Below are 21,216 nucleotides of genomic sequence, written 5' to 3' on the forward strand. Positions count from 1 at the left end.
TTGCAAGGGTGGAAGCTCAGAGGGAGATAACACTACGGGTACAGTGTGGCCTAGTTCCTGAAGGAGGGCTCGTCCTTCTTCTGTGGTTCTGAGGCGGACATGTTGTGCGTCAAGGTGGATGGAGACCGTCTTGGAGGTTGTTATAAAGGGCTGTGGCGTTTATGAGGTGATTGGTTGCATGTTTGGGCACTCCTACTTCAGTTCGGAGACACAGACGCAGTGTTGCTTCCAACGTCTTGCTTCCTGTGGTTGTCGGCCGGACGTACGGTAAAGTGTACAGTGCTTGGCTGTAGAATGGGGCTTCCGTTATTCTTCGGAGGTCTGATTCAGTCATTCCCCTCTGTTCCGGCGGGTAACGTGTTGGAGGATGTTCTTGATCTGATGAATAGTTTGAAGGGTACTGTGGAGCAGTCTTGTACACGCTACTAAAAAAAGTAATCGATTGCAATTACTATTACTCTCGGATAAAAAGTATTCGATTAGATTACTTGATTACTCGGCGGCAAAAGTAATTCGACATTACTTAAAGAAGTAATCGTTACTTTTCCGATTACTTTATTGTGTGAAGACACATTTTTAGCGCTCATAACAATAAACTACTTTCAACCTATATTTCACATTTGCACAAGTATTGAAGAAGAAAGACTGTCCCCCTCTTTGTGGTCGTTGAACCTTCACGATGCGGACACAAGCATAGACTTCGTTTGAAGACGTTTACTGATTTGGGCGTTCGCCAAAGTGTGTGTGTGTGTGTGGGGGGGGGGGGGGGGGGAGTGGAGGGGGTTCTAGATCTTGTTCAGCTTGAGCAAGGGTTGTCGCTCAAAGTCTGTGTCACTCATTTTATTATTCACATGTGGATGAGCTCGCATGTTATACAAAAGAGCAGCAGCTCCAGGATTTGAAACGGATCATGTGTAGTACCCATTATCGGAAGAGGTCGCCCCGACCACTTCTCAACTCGAAACATTGCTTGTCACAAAGACCATGTAGGGGAAATGGGGAAATATTTCAACTGCTTTTGTTATATTTTGTATCCGCTTTAGGCATTCTTCGGTTCTGGTTCTCCTACGGGCTGCGAGTAGGTACCCTAAGCAGGATTTTTTTAATTTTTTTTTTATTTCTGTGTGTGTCTGCGTGAGGGGGCTAGTTTGAACGAAGGACTCACAAAGCTACATTCTGATTCCTCAAACTTCGTCCTGAATGGCCTTTGTCACGTACTGTGGCTTTCCTGGGGCTTCCCACTCCCAGTCCCAGCTCGAAAAAAAAAAGAAACGGACATTCCACAGAAATGTACATAGAAAGAGATTGACCTCGTTTCCTACAGCTCCGCAAAAATATTTATTTTTTTCCGTTCGGAAAAAAAAATATATTTTTGTCATTTCATAAAAAGAGGCGTGTTCCGGGGGGGGGGGGGGGGGGTCACGTGGACAAATTGTGACGGTTACAAGTAATTTTATTACTTCAAAAAGTAATCAGATTACTCTTGTGATTACTGCCTAATAAAAGTAATCAACTGATTACAAAATTACTCCAAAAAGTAATCGATTACAAGTAATTTGATTACTTGTAATGCGTACGGTACAAGTCTGCTGTGGAGGAACCATATTGTGTGCCGATTATCATCTTGCCATAGGAAGCCGAAAACGTAGATACATGCCTTACACAGTATGGGGTTGTTGTGGGGGCTAAATTTGATCAGGCCTCGTCGTGTTTGAGTTTTGAGTTTGGTTCGTTCGTCGGTGATGATATGTATTCAACTTTATCGGGGAAGAGGATAGACCAATTTTGTTGGCATAATTGTAATTGTATCAAGAGCTTCTTGGAGTGCCGTTTCTTGTTCCCCAGGATTGCCTGTGACCCCATATAGTGATGTCATCAGCGTGTAAGGCATGATTGACATGAGGCATACGGTTGCGTTGGGAGGGGAGGTTCTTCATGGCGATGTTGAATAACATCAGGGATATAATAAATTTCTGTGGCGTGCCTCTAGTGAGAGTAAAGGGATCTCATAAAATTGTCCCTCATTGTCGAGTATATGTATCGTTCGTTTTGTCAGGAAGGCTTGAACGTAATTGAATAGTCGGCCGGAGAGCCCGACCTGCTGGACGTTCAGCAGTACGCTGGTGTGATCGATATTGTCAAATGCTTCCTTAATATTGACTGCCACGAATGTACGCAGCTGTGCCGCACTCGGGTATTCTTGGGTGATGGTTTGTAACCAAAGCACAATATCTTGGACACTCATGTGTCGCCCGAAACCTATTTGGGTTGATGGCAGGGGATGAGTGTGGTCAATGTGCCATTTGAGTCTGGTGAGTACCATCGTTTCCATGACCTTTCCTATGGTTGAGGTCATAAAAATCGGACGGAGGTTCGAGGTGATAGTGGGCTCTTTACCCGGCTCGGGAAGTAGAGCAATCATAGCTTCCTTGCATTCTGAGGGGAGGATCCCTGTGCGACAGACTTGATTGATATATTGTAGGAGGTCCATGGTTGCCTGATGAGAGAGGTTCCGGAGTGCAGTGTATGAGATGTGGTCCAGCCCAGGAGCTGTATTTTCGCCGAAGTTGTTGAAGGGTTGCTTTCAGTTCTCTAAGGGTGAAATTGCACTGAATGCCTTTTTGTGTTTCAGGGGCTTCTGGCCTAAGAGGAAGTGGCTGTTTGTTGTGTTCCGGTTATTAGGTACCCCGAAGTGCTTTTGTAAGTTGGTCTTCGGTATAGTTGTTCTTCATCTTGAAGTTGACGAGGTGATTTCGTTGAGTAGTGTTCCCGAACATGGAACGGAGTATGCTCCATATCCTCCTGTGGTGGAGCTGCTGGGATAGACGTTGGCCATGCGAAAGCCATTGATCCATGGCGATGTGTTGTGCATAGCTTGTGATTTTATAATTGAGGTCTTGAATGCCTAGGTGAAGGTTGATGTTATTATTCTGCCTTTTCCGCTTGCAAAGTAGATTGTGCCGCCGCGTGCACTGGGAGCCGAGGTGAGTATCCACCCTATGGAAGTCTTCCGTGGAGAGGATAAGTTTTGTGTTTGCTTTAAGGGTGTTCTGGAGGGAGTATAACCATTCCGGGTGGGATGGTAGGATTAGTGGGCTTTCCAAGTCGAGGAGTGTTTTATGCCAGTTAGTGATGTGGTTCTCTCTAATACTCCTGCGTAATGTACTTGTGTGGCCTATCCTCAGGATGATTTGAATAATGCAGTGGTCACTTCCGAGAGATTCTTCGGTATTTTTCCTGTGTGACTCGTCCGGGCCTTTGTACCACGTGAAGTCCGGGTTTGTATAGGCTTCTATGCTGTTGCCAGTTCTCGTCGGAACCGTGGAATTTTCGAGGGGGTGAAGGTTTCTTTTTGCATGAAGCTTACAAGTGTGCCCCCTTCTGGCTTGGTTACGTTGTAATGCCTAGCTATGTTGGGGGCATTGAAGTCCCCTGTTATGAGGAAGTGCTCTCCTGGAGAGTGCCGTTGCTGCAGGTACTGTTCCCAAGGAGGATATACGTCGAATTGTTTCGATGGTGGCCAGTAGGAGTTGATGATGTTAATCTTCATGCCGTTAAGAGGCTTTCCGTGTGCACCTCTTCTATCTTAGAGGTGTTCATGTGTGTTGTGTCGTATTGGACTGTAAAATGGTGCTTGCGCACATACGTTACTGTCATGCCCGGCGCTTGTGGAGCAGCATGAGGCTCGGATGACTTGCGGGAATGGATGGCTGGCTGTAATGATCGTAGCCAGTGAGAGAGAAAATTCCAGTTGTCTCCTGGAGGAGGATGATATCCGAAGGACAATTATGGTGGAGATTGTATTCGGTGAAAATAACTTTTCTCGCTCGGAAGCCGCGACAGTTCCATTACCATATTATGGGATAATCGGTAGCTGTGTGGTGGTTGTTCATGGTTGTCCTAGTGAATTTCATCTGCTGTGGTTTGTGTGCGTTTGCGGGGGAGACAGTCTGTCGCCTCGGCTAGCTTGTGGCTGATTTTTTGTGAAATGAGCGGCTGAAGCTGAGCAGTTTATGTTGTTGTGAGTGTGGGTATTAAATCCATGATGAGTTTTTGTATGAGGGATACCATATCAATGGTATTGTACTCTAGGGGCGGGAGCGTTGCAGGGAGCAGGAGGGCTTATATTGTGGTTGGTGGAAGGGAGAGGAGAGGCGACACTAAGCCACTCACCTGTGCAGTGAAGGATGGTGTTTCGGTGTTAATCCGGGTTAGTGGCGGTTGAGGGGCCTGGGAAGAAAAGGGCCGATTCGGTTGGGGCCAAGTACGTCGATGTGCTAGCTGCTGTGTTTGTTGCTCTAGTTGGGCACCTGGGGAGAGTCCCGGTTTGTGTCGTGTCGGCGTTACGGTGTGTGTATAATCGAGCCCGCCGCTTTGGGGGCTATGTCGTGTAGGGCGGGGTTCGTGAAAGTCTTGCTGGGCCTGATGGGTAGCAGACTCATTGGCGAGTGCCTACAACAACTGCATGTTTCCAGACGAGGCCAGTGAGCGTTGTCGTTGTTGGAGGGATGGGGTTCTGTCGGCTTTCCCTGGCGTGGGTTTCGGCTGCGTTGAATTCGTGCCTGGAGATCCGCTTGGAGGGTGGGGCAGGTACGTGTCATTGCACTGTGGTCGGCTCCACAGTTGAGGCAGAATAGGATGCATTCGCGTCGTGGGATTTCGTTGTCCGGCATTTTCGGAAACGTTCGCCACAGTGTTTGCAGAAGCATTGAGCTTGGTTGTGCAAGCATACATCAGCCCAGTAGTCGATGTGAAAGCATTGCTTGCACTGTGGAGTGCAGACTCTTGGTAGGTCAATGTGGTAGGCTGTGAGGGTGAAGATCGCGTATCAAGGAAGGTGCGGACCCTCCAGGGTCACCATGATGGTATTGGTGGCTCCCCGTTGTTGTTTGTGTACGCACTTGTTTGTGTCTGAACTGACTGGCATCCGGGGGTGTTGGACGTCATTAGAGAGCTCTGTAGAGCTCTGTATGAGGAACCGAGGCCAGGTACCGTGACATTTTCTAGTTCAAAACGGGAGTTCGAAGAGCCGCCCGCTTCTTCGGTCCGAGGTTGCCAGACCAATCAGCTGAGAGACAAATCTGTCTTAAAAATGTGCCATAACTAGAAAATTTCACTTGGATTTTGCCATATAGTGCGTTGCATTTTCAATAACGCCATGGTTTTTGAAGCATCCCAGTTCAATGTATATAACGCATTTGCTGTTACTACATTCAGTTGTCCCTTAAAAGGTACAAAAGCAAAGGTACAAAGTGAACTCATACTGTTGACATTTATTCCTGCTGCAATAGTGTTGGTTCAGCCGAGATACGCTCTTGTAAGAGGAGCTCGTATATGTAACCTTACCGTTGCACTTACGTGGAACATTTTCGTCTTCATTTTTTAGAGCGCTGCTCTTAGGGGCTCGTTCCCGGCTTGAGCGGCGTCGCCGTCGGCGTCGGCGTAACCAAGGTCATTCCAAGGTCACGTGACCCCCAAGGTCACGTGACCCCTCCCAAGGTCATCTCAAGGTCACGTGACCCCACGTGACCCCCAGGTCACGTGACCCCTCTGAGGTCACGTGACCCCTCTGCCCAGGCAGCACAAGATATTGTGCCGACATTGGTCTCAGCATGGTTAAGGTGGCCCCATATGGGCCCAGCTTGACCAGTCTAGAGCCAGCATTCATGATGCCGTCACTAAACTGGCTACATGACGGCAACATTGGCCGTTTCTGCCAGCGTCCAACCAATATTGCGGCATCCCGGCTACATGACGGCAACATTGGCCGTTTCTGCCAGCTTACAAAATATATTGCTGCATCCCGGCTACATGACGGCAACATTGGCCGTTTCTGCCAGCTTCCAAAAGATATTGCTGCATCCTGGCTAGATGACGGCAACATTGGCCGTTTCTGCCAGCTTCCAAAAGATATTGCTGCATCCCGGCTACATGACAGCCACATGACGGCAACATTTGCCGTTTCTGCCACCTTCCAAAATATATTGCTGAAAATATATGAAGTTCTATATCGGGCTCTGTTTTGCAACCACCGAATGACGGCACTGCACCAGCCAAGTCGCGGCAACATCGCCGGGATTCTTCCATATGTACTAGGAATATTTAGACACATAAGCATTTTTGCCTATAAAACCTTAACCATCGGACTTTAAAACCTGAAGTGATTGATGTTTCTTTCATCTTCGAGCGCTGCTCTTAGGCGTCCGTTTCTGGCTTGAGCGGCGTTGCCGTCGGCGTAACAGTAAAGCGTCGGCGTAACACATTTTCGTGACGCGCCACAAAAAAGCGTTACGCCGACGTGTTACGCGACGCGTCACGAAAAAGTGTTACGCGACGCCGACGCGTTACGCGACGCGTCACGAAAAAGTGTTAGGCGACGCCGACGCGTTACGCGACGCGTCACAAAGAAGTGTTACGCGACGCCGACGCGTCACGAAAAAGCGTTACGTGGAAACGTTACGCGACGCCGAGGCGTCACGAAAAAGCGTTACGCCTACGCGTTACGCGACGCCGAGGTGTCACGAAAAAGCGTTACGCATACGCGTTACGCGACGCCGAAGCGTCACGAAAAAGCGTTACGCCTACGCGTTACGCGACTCCGAGGCGTCACGAAAAAGCGTTACGCTGACGCCGAGGCGTCGTGGAACGCATCTTCATAACGTTTTTTTGGGACGCCTTGGCCTCGGCGTCGCGTAACGCTTTTTCGTAACACCTTGGCGTTGCGTAAGGCGTCCGCATAAAGGCTAGCCCACATGGCGCGTTTTTCAGTGCGTCTAGACGCGCGTCTCGGCTTGGCGCGCGCGCTAAGCAGGACGCGTGCGCCCAGTCAACCCACACGCAGCTCTACCGGGCAGCGCTTCGCGTCTGCGTTTCCGAAGCGTCTGCCCAACGTAGCCAGACGCGCTTAAGAAACAAAAGCAAATATTAAATAGAAATCGCGCGGTAAATAATGGCTACATGCCGTAATATTTAATGTTAGTAATAGTAAGCAGTCATTTTTATTACAGCAATCGCAATGAAGCTCAATTTCACTAATTCTCATCCTTTTTAGTGCGTACGCCTCATCCACGTTTCGATACGTCATTGGCATCACCATCGCCCGCGGCAAAACATTTACAGCTGGCCGCTGGCCGCTACAGAGGTTACGTTGTTGCGGTTGTTGCCGGTAGTATTAATTTTGTACCTTTGTCTCTCGGTGTCCTTGTATTCTTTACATTTGGCCTGCCAGAGTGCAGGACGCTTTTGTACTTCGCTAGGTCCTCTCTGTTCCGCTGAAGCAGCGTCAGCCTCTCCCGCGGAGCAGAGAGGATTCCCTGGACTTGTGTAAAAGGTATGATAAACTGATATCCGCGGGGGGAAGGACGTAACTACCCATGTTCGCCCTGCTGCTAGCGTTGGCGGGGCCTAAAAGCCGTTTTTATTTAAGGCCGCGAGCGTGCAAATTTTGTAAACTCCGCGCGCGCGGGTGTGCGTGCGCGCGTGCGCTCTGCCTTGGAATGGCACAAAGCTGCTACCCGTCTTTGTGTGTGTATCTTTCTGTTTTGAGTGTTTTTATTTATTTTCCTTTCCCGTATCCCTTTCCCTACTTGGCGGCGGGCTAGCAGGCCCACCTGCGTAAGGGTCTCAACCTTTTTGCCTAGCCTCGCACGCTGCCGAGTGGGTATCGCAATATGTGCAAATAAAAAGTATTATTATTATTATCGCTTTTTTCGCGAGGTCCGTGGCGAAAACTACAGTCCTACAGTGGCGAAAACAGTGGAGAAAATTCAAACGCTCCTTGCAACTAGTGAACACGGCGGTTCATTGGTTGTTGCCTTCTGGACACAGCGCGAGACGCGACGCCTAGACGCAAAATATCTGGCTCCTCCAGATACGCCGGAATGCGCCAAAAAACGCTGCGTTTCGTCCCGGCGCCGGAAGTGACGTCAAAGCGCAGGCGCAGACGCGACGCAGACGCGGAGAAAAGCGCACCATGTGGGCTAGCCTTAACGCTTTTTCGTGACGCGTCGGCGTGATGCTTCTTCGTGACGCCTCGGCGTCGCGTAACACTTTTTCGTGACGCGTCGGCGTAACGCTTGTTTGTGACACCTCGGCGTCGTGTAACGCGTCGGCATAACGCTTTTTCGTGATGCGTCGGCGTAGCGCTTTTTCGTGACACGTCAGCGTCGCGTAACGCTTTTTCGTCACGCCTTTGCGTCGCGTAACGAAAAAGCGTTACGCCGACGGCGACCGTAACGGTAGCCGTAACGCGTCGGCGTGACGCGTCGCCGTCGGCGTAACCGCGCGGTGCATTATGGGAAACGTGCCATAATGCACCGCGGTGCGCGCGTGTTGCATTATGGGACGTCTCCCACAATGCACCAAGCGAGAGGGAGGAGGAGGAGAATGGGGAGGAGGGAGGAGGAGGAGGGACAAGGATGAAAAAAAGGCAGGAGGAAGAGGGCTCCCCCCGCCTCCCCTCTACCTACGTCACTGGTGTATGAAAATCTCAAAATAACCCGCTGTTACTGAGCCCCGCAACTCGGTCAAAGCTTCAGACAAAAAAAAAAAAAAAAAAATAGAAATACAAATAATTTTTAAGCAAAACATAAAAACTCAAAACAAATATCCAATAATTAATTAAGATATTGCATATCCTCACATATAAAAAAAACAAATCAAGTTAAATTAAGATGTCGAACACCCTGTTCCTTTTTTTTCTTTTTTGCATTTAAGTTGACGTAGATTTCAGTCAGCAAACAAAGGTTATCATGGAACGTATAACAGGAGAAGAAGCTGGGACATTATGTCTGCTCGCCCAACAAATTGACTTCAAACTGCGTAGAGAACAAGATAACTCCAGTAATGGCTGGCCACGGTAGCGACACCGGCCACCGAAATAGAAACTGCAGTAGAGTTGGGTCGAAACCGAAACTATATGCCGCAATCGTATACTTGTCTGATCCAAAGCCACAGCCAATCCAAAGTCCAATCCAAAGCCACAAGCAGCTTCTGGAGTCTGGATTCTTTTCCGTCCCGTCCGTGCAGACAAAGGCCTGTTTGAACCACTGATCTCTATGACAATTGCTGGATCGCGCTTCCCCGCTTGTTCGCTGCAGCGCAAGTGAAGCCACCGGGCTTCACTCGCTTGGGATACGATTTGCCGTTTTTGCTAGCCTTTGCTGCGGTTTTCCAGCGTGCTGACGACACGTTTTCTAGTCGTTCGTCGTCATTCGCCGAAGAAGTTTTTTTGAAGACTCTGTGTATTGTTGAGACTTGCCGTTGTGAACACGTGGAAAAGTTTACGAAAGTGCAGTGTCGCAGGAAAAAGGCACAACGCGTCGAAAGGAAGGGCTGGCGGCGTGTTCAAAGCATCCTTGGCACGCCGAAGTGCCGTGTCTCTGTGCCTTCGCGCGCTTGGATACCGACCAAGAACCGACGCCGTGTGTATGTGTTCAGCGAGTGCAATGTGCGTGAAGCTGTTCGTGCCTGTGGATCAGCGTCTTTTCCTCTCGCGGTTTAGGAACGAGCTTAATCCAGCGTCCACTAGCGACGGAAGATGGGGGGAAGGTACGTCTTTTTTTCGTCCTTAGACGATTTACACAATACCGTGCACAACAGCTCCTCATCACTGATCAGTGCTGGCTTATTATCAACCTACTTAATTGCACTTGACGTTTGAGCGCGGCTCGCCTAATTGTAATTGGTCAACAGATTGCACACGACCATATCGGCCGCGCTTCAAAGATTTTCATTCTCGCCGTCTTGTACTTTTGCTTTCGAAAACCCCCCTGGCTCCACAACGTTGCCCTATTCGTGCTCCCACGGAATCTATTAGAGTAGATTTGGGACACAGCAATGGTTAATATAGTACATAAGAACACGTACAGATCTCCCCCTTTTATTGATAGCAACTCACCGGAACAGCTGGACGATCCAGAACTCCGTGGCCGATATATATAAATGATCTAAAGGCATCTATACGCGACACACGTTCAGAACTTTGGCGCGGCGTCAATTCTTGACCGGTATCCAAGCGTGCGAAGGCGCAAAGATGCATCACTGGGCGTGCCAAGGAAGCTTTGATCACGCCGCGACCCCGGCGACACGTTTTCGACGAGTTGTACCTTTTGATACGGCTTCACGCACATTGCACTCGCTAAACACATTCACACGGCGTCGATTCTTGGTCGGTATCCAAGCGCGCGAAGGCACAGAGACACGGCACTTCGGCGTGCCAAGGATGCTTTGAACACGCCGCCAGCCCTTCCTTTCGACGCGTTGTGCCTTTTTCCTGCGACACTGCACTTTCGTAAACTTTTCCACGTGTTCACAACGGCAAGTCTCAACAATACACAGAGTCTTCAAAAAAACTTCTTCGGCGAATGACGACGAACGACTAGAAAACGTGTCGTCAGCACGCTGGAAAACCGCAGCAAAGGCTAGCAAAAACGGCAAATCGTATCCCAAGCGAGTGAGGCCCGGTGGCTTCACTTGCGGGAGCGGCAAGCGCGATCCAGCAATTGTCATTGAGATCAGTGGTTTGAACCTTCAACGTGCGTGGGTCAAATGATTGTTCAGGTAAGTTTTCTAGATTTCATATTCATAATGCATGCCCGAAGAGTATCATCTACATGAGCTGGATGATCTTCCGAGCACCGTAGCTTACGTTGCCACCGTAATTCGGATGATATTTAACTTTTTTCGACGCTTGAGTGGTCTCCGCGATTTCGTGTCGCGTCGCAGTTCTGAGGGATGCTGGCTGCCATCGGGAAACGATCGCTATCGCTTGTGGAGGCTGTTCGTTCAAGCCTTGCGTAAATGCTAGCCGCTATCTTGAGAATCCCGTGAATGTTCTGCGATACTGGAGCACTGCAGAGACGCTGATCAGATTGGTTCGAAAGTTCGCGTTGCTATCGGCGAGCCCTTCGGACACGCTGTAAGTGCCAGGCGCGCTAAACTGAGCTGTGCTGTCAAACGCTTGGATACGGATCTTAGAACGAACGCCTTGAATGTGTTCGGGACGGCGACACGCGTGAAGAATTGGATGGTTTTTACTTTGACGTGTCGTCTTGTCCTTTCTCACGCTTGCGACAACGTATCTCGGTCAGCGCGCACTGGCTTTTTGAGCTGCGTCCAGCGGGATGGCGCGGTTGGGGTGCTGGCGTTTAGCGGGTTTCAGCGGGTTGTTAGGACACGCTCCAAGCTGGGCGTCGTCGTAGCGCTCGCGTACGGCGTGTGCCCCGCGCCGGCCCGCTCTGCGTGTCGTCGGTGTTCAGGCGCGCGGGCCTAGAGTTGCTTAAAAGTGTTGACAGGACCCTGTTAAGCTCGTCACTTCCGTTGTTTTCTCCCTTACGGGCCCTGCATATACATGCCTTGCAAGTGACGTCACACTAGGGAACATCTAGGAAAGGACAGGGCCCCGCACCATACCGGTGGTTGACTTCACACCGCGCGGATGCGCTTACCAAGGCGTAGGATGACGCTAACTGCCCGGACATGCGCTAACATGCACCATACTTTCAACAAAGGTACCGTGAACGTAGAAAGACGTGCTGAGGTTACGATAATGACGTTTATCTAGTACGTGCGGAAATTTTCGGCATTGGTGCGATTGCGCTACGAGCAGAAAGTTTCGAAATGCCGCCGACGAAGTTTTGACGCGAAGGGATGCCGCGTCGTTAAAAAATGAAAAAGCTTAATTGCGGGCTTCATCATTTGACGAGCAGCTCTAGGAGTCGCTTGTAGAAAGATTGTTACGATTTTGCGAAATACTGGTAAACAACGCAATGTAACCGTCATAATCTGAACCCTGAGTCAAGGATAAATCAAATAACGGACAAGAAACTCATTGTCTCGGGGTTTATATTATGATGTTTCCTAACCGGCTCGCCTGCATACTTTCGCTCCTTGCAAAGGTTATCGTATCGCGGGCAGCGGACGGTACAAACCGATGACCCGGCGGCGCCCGGCTCGGCGAGCTTGCACATGGGGGCCGCCGCCGACCCATCGCACTCGGGCTGGGCTCGCGGCGCGACACTCGCCCGGATTTGGTCGGCAGCCCCGAAGGTGTGCTCGAAGCGTGAAAACGGCGTTATGCAACGAAGGCCAAAAGCCATATACACCAAGAACGAGAAAAAGCCGATGCAAAGGCGTGCGCGAACGTAAACAAAGGTAGAAAAGTGTCGTCGTTCGCCGCTATGAAATGCGTCCCGCAAACTCGATAATCCGCGGCCGCATCCCTTTCCTGCCGCTCGTACTTTATCTAACTTGACGGCTACTCTGTCTCGCGGGGCATGCCGACGAAACGATCGGACGATCATCGGGATACGGGGTAATTGCTACAGCCGAGCGCGGCGCAGTTTACCATTGCTCTCGCTGCGAAGGGCCGTCGAGTCAACCACCAGCATGGTAGACACGGGTGTTCGACGTCATCAAGTGACGTAGGTGCAAGGCATGTGTATGTCTAGCCTTGCGAGCCACCCAGAGTACTACTACTGTAGCTAATGAAGATTATTATTGTTTGCCTTAATGGCGTTTTAGTTTACCCCGGTCATATTTGTGACTTCGAGAACCCGGGGGTGCACACATACTTTACATGGCTGAGGAAAGAGGTTATATGTAAGCAGTGATAGAGTGCAGGCGAGCTGGTAATTAATCGACATCTTGTAAACCCTGAGATGTTTGTTCGTTTTTTTAGCGTTCCCCATATCAGTGTTTACAAGATATAGGTTATATGATTTGATTAAAATGCTCAAGAAAGTTGCAGTGTAAAAATTGCACACCTGGCAGGTGCTCTCGCTTGTATAGTGGACAGCTCGCAATGAAAACTCGCACGGCTGTTCCTTTTTGCACTCCGAAAACGGAAGCTTTACCATGGTCAGCACATTAACATTCTGTGGTGCTTAGCTGGTGGGGGCAGTAATGTAGGAAGGGGGAGGGGGGCGGCAAGCAAACAGTTTTCAAGATGCAATTGCTCCCCCCCCCCCCCCAGATGTTCAAAACTTCCGCTGCTGCCGCACCCAGAACAGCCATGACATCTATTGTCTACCTACAAACGTGCACACCATTCTATTAAAAAAAATGTACAGTAACAAATGGCCGGGGACCAGTGGCGTACCACCTTGTTTTTAAGTGAAGGGGCAAACTACCCCCCCGCCCCCCCCGAGCCGGGGGGGGGTGCCCTTGGTATCCCTTCGGCGCCGCCGGCCAGTGTTTGCCCTGCCCAGTGGCAGCTGTTTAAGGGGGGGGGGGGGGGTCTGCAAAACACATTCCTTGCCCCTCACCCCCCCCCCCCCCCCCCCCCCGGTTGGTACGCCCATGCCAGGGACTTTTCAAGCATTCCCTCATCTAGTAGTGTTGAAAATGTTCAGAAGACGTGTATAGTCTTGTGCTGAGGTCATGGGGGCAGTGGCATAGGAAAGGGGGTTCTTTTTTTTAATAATATTGTTTACTGGAAATTACTTATTTTCCTGCAGCCCCCCCCCCCTTTTCCTATGCCACTGCCCCATCACCTAAGCACAAAACAATACACGTCGGAAATTGCACGCTGCTCTAGTTTCTTTTTTTTCTTTCGTCAATAAAAATATTTAACCCTACAAAAAAAAAAAAAAAATTATCGCCAGAACTTTTTTTTTCTTTCCTTTTTTTTTTGGGGGGGGGGGGGGGGGGTGGGGTGGGGTGATGTGTTTGGGATTCTCTAGGTTTTGGAGTGGGTACAAGATACCCACCCCTTTCCCCTAACCCCTCCCTCCCCCTGCAACAAACACATACACATACATTGATCGCCTGTGTCCGATCCCCGTGGCGTGAGTACCGTTTAATCTGAAGCGCACCACCCAATGCTAATTAATTTTGTTTTAATAGAAGCAAAAACATTTGCTTGAAATTATTATAATTCTGAAACCAGAACCGCCAATATTTTTATAAACTCGTCGAGGCTCAAAGCCAGTGTCATTCACAACACAAAGTTGAGAACTTCTAAACCACTCTGTTCATAGCGCGACAAAATCGCACCACACGCGAAGTGCAGATAAATAAAATCCAACACACTCAACGGCTTCGTGCCAACGCCTTCGTACCCTAATCTCCTAGTACCCCCGTACAGCGTCCGCGCCTCCGCACGCAATCCGCACTCACACTAGAGTCTACTCACACACTGAGTGCGGATAAGAATCCAACACAATCCGCACTCTGAGTGCGGTTAAGAATCCAAGATTATTCACACTCGGAGTGCGGATTAGAATCCACCACTATCCACACTCGGTGTGCGAATAGGGACAGCCACAAGCCAACTCCCACACCTGCCAGGCGCTCTCGCTTGCACAGTGGAGACACATTCAAATCAAGGAGATCCAGCTTTGAATGTGAAGGCTTCCTACTTCAACTTTTAAATACTTGAGGTTCTGTTAAAGTTGAAGGAAGTCTCTTAAAGCATTTTTGGAACCATGTCCGAAACCCAGTGCTGGGTACAATTTTAGTCTAAAAGGATGGTCCACACTGTTGCTACCCGCTAGGACTGAGTCTGACAAAACCAGTCTTCAAGCCTCTTGTGACAGCTTATGATCGTGCTGCGCAGCAGCAATGTTATTCGTAAGCAACTTAAAACCCTGTTATGTTCAACTTGGTCATAGTCGGTTGCAACAGTGTGAACCAGCTTTAACACCTTAGGTGAATGTAATCAACAGTAGCTTCAGGATAAACTTGCGCATTGTACTACCCCAAAGTATTCTGACCACATCTCCGGTGTTGATTCTTGATTTCTATCCCAGCACTACAGAACACGTCAAAAGGCTTGTTGATTGCTCTGCATGTGCCTATCAAGCGAGCTGTGCTATTTCGAGGTGGTGTTTAATTTGTTTTGAAGTTCCCGGGATCTTTTAAGGCACCGGTAGGTATCTACGCTCCACATGCACACTGCTCTTAATACAATTACTTCATGCAGAAGTTAATTTTTCTTATTTGGTTGAGTTTAATGGTGGTGTCGTCATGGTCTTAGCACTGTCGACGACAAGAGAAGCGTCATGTTGCACTTGTTCTTTTGTTGATCCGTGAAGCAAGTTCTGGTTTCTTTTTTGTTCCAGAATGTCAGTCTGAGTCTTATTCATGATGTTGCAGGAAGTCTGTATGATGACGAAAAAACTGCAGGTGACTAGAAGCTGCCGATGAGCTGCCAGTCCGGATGGCAGCTATCAACACGGCAAGGACCTGCAGGCGCATCAGCTCTCCTCCCGTTCCTCTACTGCCATTGGAGACAGGATGCTTTGTAAAAGGTGAAACAGGGCCCTTGCACTGCTTCCACAGCGCCCTGCTCGATTTATCTCACATTTTGATTTTCAAAACAAACAACATTACAAACTGTAAAATACCGAACAAACGCCCACTCTAAATTGGAGATAATCATAGAGAGCTGGGGGTTGAGCACTTGGTATGTACGATAGTTGTTAAGTGTTCATGGTCCCTTGCTTGGTCTGTGCACGGAATTACGAATAGCTGCATTTGCGGAGTTAGTTAATTATGCAAACACAAAAAAAACAAAGCGTGACTTCTTTTATTTTTTTACAAAGAAGCATTCTGAAAAGTGTTTGATTAGCATTGGCTGTTACTAAAGCCTTCAATTTACTCTTCCGAGTTAGAACAAAAGAGCAACCCATCTTTTCTTGTACACCACTTTCTGTGGCAATAAAAAGAAAGCTAGGGGGGGGGGGCAGGTGCAAATGGCTCTGTGTTAGCGCACCACATAGTTCTGAACTTCTTTTGGTCTCGGTTTGAGTTTGGGTTTTGGCATGTCAACCACGCAGTTGCTAGAGTGCATCTCTTTTGTACGAGGGTTGCAGTTGAGGGAGTTGGAATTGGGATTGCCGAGCATGGCAGGCACATTCACATCTCTTTACTTTCGGGTTACCCTGCACTGCCCGAAGGCATTATTGCAGGGGGGGTGAGGGGAAGGGGAGGTATGTAGTCAGTCGTGAAGGTAGAAATACGCCCGTGCATATGTACCAAAAAAAAAAAAAAGAAATGCAGGCAGACAGGTAAACACATTCAAAAACAAAAGCGAGCCCAGAATAAGATAAAAGCCACATTGGTTGCTCACATTCTATAGTCAGTGACAGGTCAATAAGGAAGTGGAAGCTGCTCCCACCTTTTTCCACTATAGCAGACTGAACCCTGGAGAGGAGGCGCCCTCCTTTCCAGCGTTTGCTCTGCTAAAGGGGAAAGAGGTGGGAGGAGCTTTCACTTCATTCTTGACCTGTCACCGACTATAGGTACCTGCCAACGTTCCATGTTTTTGGACGTAAGCCAACACTTCGACCAGTAGGATGAATTGGGCTGTTGTATATTGGGTGTATCAAGGAGCGGCCAGGCTCTTTAAATCGACTGCAAAATTCGCTTTCTTAAACTATCGCACTACGACTTTGTGCAGCGTTGCTCAGGGATGGTGCATTTTTTTTGTAAAATTTGCAAAGAGCGAACTTACCTGAGGAAAAGAGTAAAGAAAGAAAAAGGCTTAGCTCCTATGGAAATGCGACGAAGCCAAAGGTCTTCAAACAATATGGTGGCGTTTCACTAGAGAGACAAAAGATGGCACAAGGGGTCACGACGCCAACTGCGCCAACGTACGAGCATACGGCGCCGAAAGCTGGCGTCTCTAGCAGACAATATTTTCGACTCAAAAGTGGCAAGAGCTTTTCTGATATCAGTTGCCAATGCATTATTTTATTATCCTTACTGATAAAACATATTGAATGGACACATAATCAATGAGAAAAGTGGTTTGTTGGGATATTTTGACTGTTTTTTTCGGAGTACCGATGTCATCTGCTTTGCAGTTCCTTGTTGTTACCGCTCCTGTTTTTGTTTCTGCGACTCTCGCCGCCTGCGGAATGCACTCTACTTTTGAGTTGAAAAGATTGTCTGCTAAAGACGCCAGCTTTCGGTGCCGTATGCTCGTTCGTTGGCGCAGTTGGCATTGTGGCCGCTTGCGCCATCTCGTCTCCCGTGCGAAATGGTGCCGTATTGTTTGAAAACCTTTGCCTTCGCCGCATTTCCATAGGAGCTAAGCCTTTTTCTTTCTTTACTCTTTCCTCAGGTAAGTTTGCTCTTTGCAAATTTTACAAAAAAGTGCACCATCTGTGGGCAACGCTGCACAAGTCATAGCGCGATAGGTTAAGAAGCCGAATTTTCCGGTCAATTTAAAGAGCCTGGCCACTCCTTGATACACCCAGTAGTTACCACATATGTGTGCAGGTCACTCATGCAGTTGTTAAGACCATTGGTACCCAACTCAACCTCGTGCAGGGTGTCTATGAACTGGAAAAATGGTAATGTTGAGGAAGTTGGCGATTGCAAAAGCCTGAAGATTTCCACCCTAATCACCATCGATCAAGGATATTCAGCCTTCCTTTGTCTGAATGTCGGCAAAAGACACGTGTGGTGTGACACATCAACCTTCCTACTCAGGAACTCAGCCAGCTTGCCAATGTAAATCTCTGCTTGGAAACTATAGTCTTGGGAGAATCCAGAGATACAATTTCATCTCGAAATGTATAAAAAACACACACAAACTTCTGTACTCTAAATGAAGTGCTGCTGCTTATGGCAGTGCTGCTTATGGCAGATTTGTGGAATGGTTTCATAGTGCGACAGGTTGTCTCTAGAGCTACCCATTTGCTTCTGAATGGACTTTCCATGGAATTTTTTTACAGGCTGTGAACATCATGGCTATTGAGGTAGTTTCTGCTGCGGGGAAGAGAATATCCCTCAGCTTGACAGTCCACAGAAGCTTTAGCAGCCAGGATTTTGGATGTTGCGAGAGCAATGACGTTTGCCTTCAGCTCATATTTTTTGCCAGAAGTTGTACAACCAACCGCCAGGGTTGTCTCATCCGACAGCAGGACATGCCGGCTACTGTGGCGTCATTTAATGCTGTCGCTTAGAGACCACCTTTAATGAGTGGGTGGTATAGAATGCTAGAACGCAGAGGTGCATTCCAGACACCATGCTGTAGCATCTGCTGCTGGGATGTTCTGATTGGTTCTCATTGCAGTCATTACAATTTTCGGATTGTTTCTTTTCTTCAGTGGGAGCTCAGGAAGGTGGCACTGTGCACAGAGGGACAGAGTGGCTGACAGTGAGCTGCCCAAGACAACCTGCTGGCTCTCGAGACCATCTCCGAAAGCCTCTGGATGGGCTAATTGACAGGCGTGCCTGGACATTTATAAACGGTAAACACAATCTAGACTACCTTTGAATTACGCCTTGGTCTAACTGCTGTTGCCAGGATACCGTGTTTGGCTGGTAGAATTGAACTGGATATGCTAAGTGGCACATGTTGCCAAGTAAGGACACGCTGGGACGCTTATCCACAAACTGCGCTTCCCAGTCGATGAGCCACCAAAGACCCAGCCAAAGAGATCCCGAGTCAAGTCAAAGTTTTCTGTTAATCTTGCTAGTAGCAGCGTCGTAGTCGTTAATTAAAATGTCGGCGTTGCCCCGCTCATTGCAACAAACCGAACAAAGCAGAGCGAAAGAGCGGAGATAAAGACTAACAAAAGTGACGTCATTAGCAGGGTCCGACAACCCTTGCTTGCCAATAGGCTGACTTTGGGATGCCAACAATGATGTCACGAAGCTTTGGACAGGTTACAAGTGGAAGAAAGGCTCAGAGCATGCCCTGCTATAATTGCTGCACATATTCAAAATAAATGCAGTTTACGTTGACTTTTGCCCAAGTTTAGTGCGATTACTGAATTAACGAGCCAAAATGCTATGTAAGTCTGCTCCTAACTCGGATTTCTTACAAAGTGCTTCAAGCTCCCTTTAATGCTAGTTTGACTTATTTGCACAAGCCTGTGCCAGTGCACAAACTAGAGCCTATACTACATTGCTGTACTATTTTACATTTAATGCACTGCCAAAGGAAAAGGTTCAGATACAATTAAGCCCAAGAAGCTAAGCCATTAATTTGAATGTGACATACAGTAGACTCTCATTATTTCAAACTCCAGGAAGCCACGAATTTTGCATGAATTATCAAAAGCTCAAATTATCACAAGTTCATCTAAATATGTTGCAAGATAAATTATGATTTTCTATATGGATGGCTACACATACAAAACAGATATTTCATGATTTCCTCTGCACAGGCGCATTAATCACAAGCTGGTATGCCATTCATCAAACATTGGTAAAATTTATGACACAAGTTTATTCGACCCTCAAAAATGTTGTTTATCAGGGACTGTTTAGACAGCACATCACACCTCAAAACAAAATTAAGTTTGTTCAACCAGAAAAAAAGTTGTCTATTAGGGACTGTTAAGCAGGGACCCATGAGTAATGGAAACGGGCATTGTGCTGCAGTTTCTCTAGCAACTTGCGTGAACACCGCGATATAAAGCCATGCCGCCACATCACAGCATCCTTGCAAATTGATATGGAAACTGCCGCGCGGCGCCCGTTTTTGCCGCTCATGTGTCCTCTGCTTCAGAGACGTATATAGAGATAGTTTAACCATTCATTTGGATGTATAGAAGGCGAATGAGGAGGCGCCTTTCGCTTAAGGTGGGCTGGGCGTGTTCCAGAGCATTGTCACAAATTTGTATGTGGCCAACCAGCAGCCGCGCATAATATCCTGGCAGTGGTTGTGAGAAACAAAATTAATGAGCTTGTCAGAGTAACTCTCGGTGACTGGGGTGCAGTGATGTTTTGATCGTGGTCATGCAAAGTCACGGTGGAAGATATAGAAAATATAAAAAACGTGCGCAACCAGCTGAGCGATTGACGTAATCCGTACACCAGGCGTCGAAGCGGTCAGACTCCATTTGAGCAAAACAGAAATCAAGCGGAACATTAGTCTCCTACATCTACTTGCATAACCAGAATCGAAACAGTGCGTGCACCATATTTTCAACCATGGAGAGTTCCTACAATTAACTCTTAGGCACTTATCAAAACAGTTTCTCACTACCATAGCTAGGGGATTATTTTCTGCTTCTGGTTGGCCACGACAGATTGTCGAACCCTCTATCTGCGTCTGATGCAGGCCTTGGCTCTGCTTGCTCCTTTCATATACCAAGATCTATATGTACGGCTCTGCTCTGCTTTAGCCCTGTAGAGTGTGCTTTTTACTGAGCACCAGTGCACTGCAGGAAAACAAAGCCTGTGAAAGCAAGCTTCACAGGTGCTGCTTCTCCGCAGTGCACCGGTGCTCGGAAAGAAGTGCACTCAACGGGGCCGCGAGAACAAAAAGTATGGATTACACGAAAACGTCGTTCAAATTAAGCGGCTTATGAATACATTGAAAACGTAGCGGGACAGCCCAAGTTTTGAAATTTGTTTGACTTAACCAGAGGTATTATATCTCCGAGTTTGAATTATCGCGAGCCTACTGTATACTCTAAAGGAGATATGGCTCACTTGATTGTGCTTAATATCACTGAATGGTTATGCAAATTTTAATTTGCTAGTTTTATTTCTCAAGCACATGTTGTGTTGGGTATTCAAATCAATGCAAATTTTTACTTTGGTTCAATTTATGGGAGGTTTGTTTTATATATCATGTGCAGTAGAAAGGTGGGGAGCTGGGCTAGGTAGTAAACACGTTGCTTGCTGATGTTACCCATGTATGTCATATACAGCTTGTTGTGATTGTGTATTGATTTCGAATCCTCTTCTGCTCTTTATTTCAGGCTGCTCTTATATGCACCATGAAGATATCGAAGAGGTCTCCAATTGAAGGACAATAAGCACAAGCATGGAGGGGCATCTAGATGGCAAGCGCAAGGACAACTGTAATGTAAAATTTCTCCCAACTTAAAGCAAGGCATGCCTTCTTCCAATAAAGGCATTGTGGCAAAACTTCTTAACTGGTTAAGCTGTCATCTCTACGAACAGCTGATCTCACACATACAAAATCCTGGCAATGAGTAGTAGAGGTTGTGTGCTCTTTTTCTTCAGTAGTGTTGACGATTGGGCTAGTTGGTCATTCATATTAGCAGAAAACAAACAGCGCAAGGACAAGGACAGAGTAGAAGGCGGTAGACAGACACAGCGCTGTGTCTGTCTACTGCTTTCTACTCTGTCCTTTTCCTTGCGCTGTTTGTTTTCCTCTTTTTCTTGTTGAACTCTTGTTGTTTTGTGTAAGGATAAAAAATTATACAAGTTAGTATATTGAATGACAGAGCCTACGAACTCTCCATACCAATCCATACCTCAAAAGTTTCATGTGACTTCGGC

General features: G+C 47.9%; 1 long non-coding RNA gene across 3 annotated transcripts; it reads left to right on the plus strand.

The window, feature by feature from the left end:
- Nucleotides 1-10,520: 10,520 nt before the first annotated feature.
- Nucleotides 10,521-20,723, plus strand: LOC121837937. Of its 3 annotated transcripts, none has more exons than XR_006078350.1 (4): nt 10,521-10,560; nt 15,097-15,251; nt 18,060-18,203; nt 20,670-20,723. It is a non-coding gene; the product is annotated as an uncharacterized LOC121837937 (long non-coding RNA). The 3 variants fall into 3 exon arrangements; XR_006078351.1 differs by having other exon boundaries at nt 15,127-15,251; XR_006078349.1 differs by lacking the exon at nt 10,521-10,560 and having other exon boundaries at nt 15,053-15,251.
- The last annotated feature ends 493 nt before the right edge of the window (nt 20,724-21,216 follow it).

This window comes from Ixodes scapularis, unplaced genomic scaffold (assembly GCF_016920785.2).
Source record: "Ixodes scapularis isolate PalLabHiFi unplaced genomic scaffold, ASM1692078v2 PGA_scaffold5__190_contigs__length_132052651, whole genome shotgun sequence".
In the NCBI taxonomy this organism is placed as follows: domain Eukaryota; kingdom Metazoa; phylum Arthropoda; class Arachnida; order Ixodida; family Ixodidae; genus Ixodes; species Ixodes scapularis.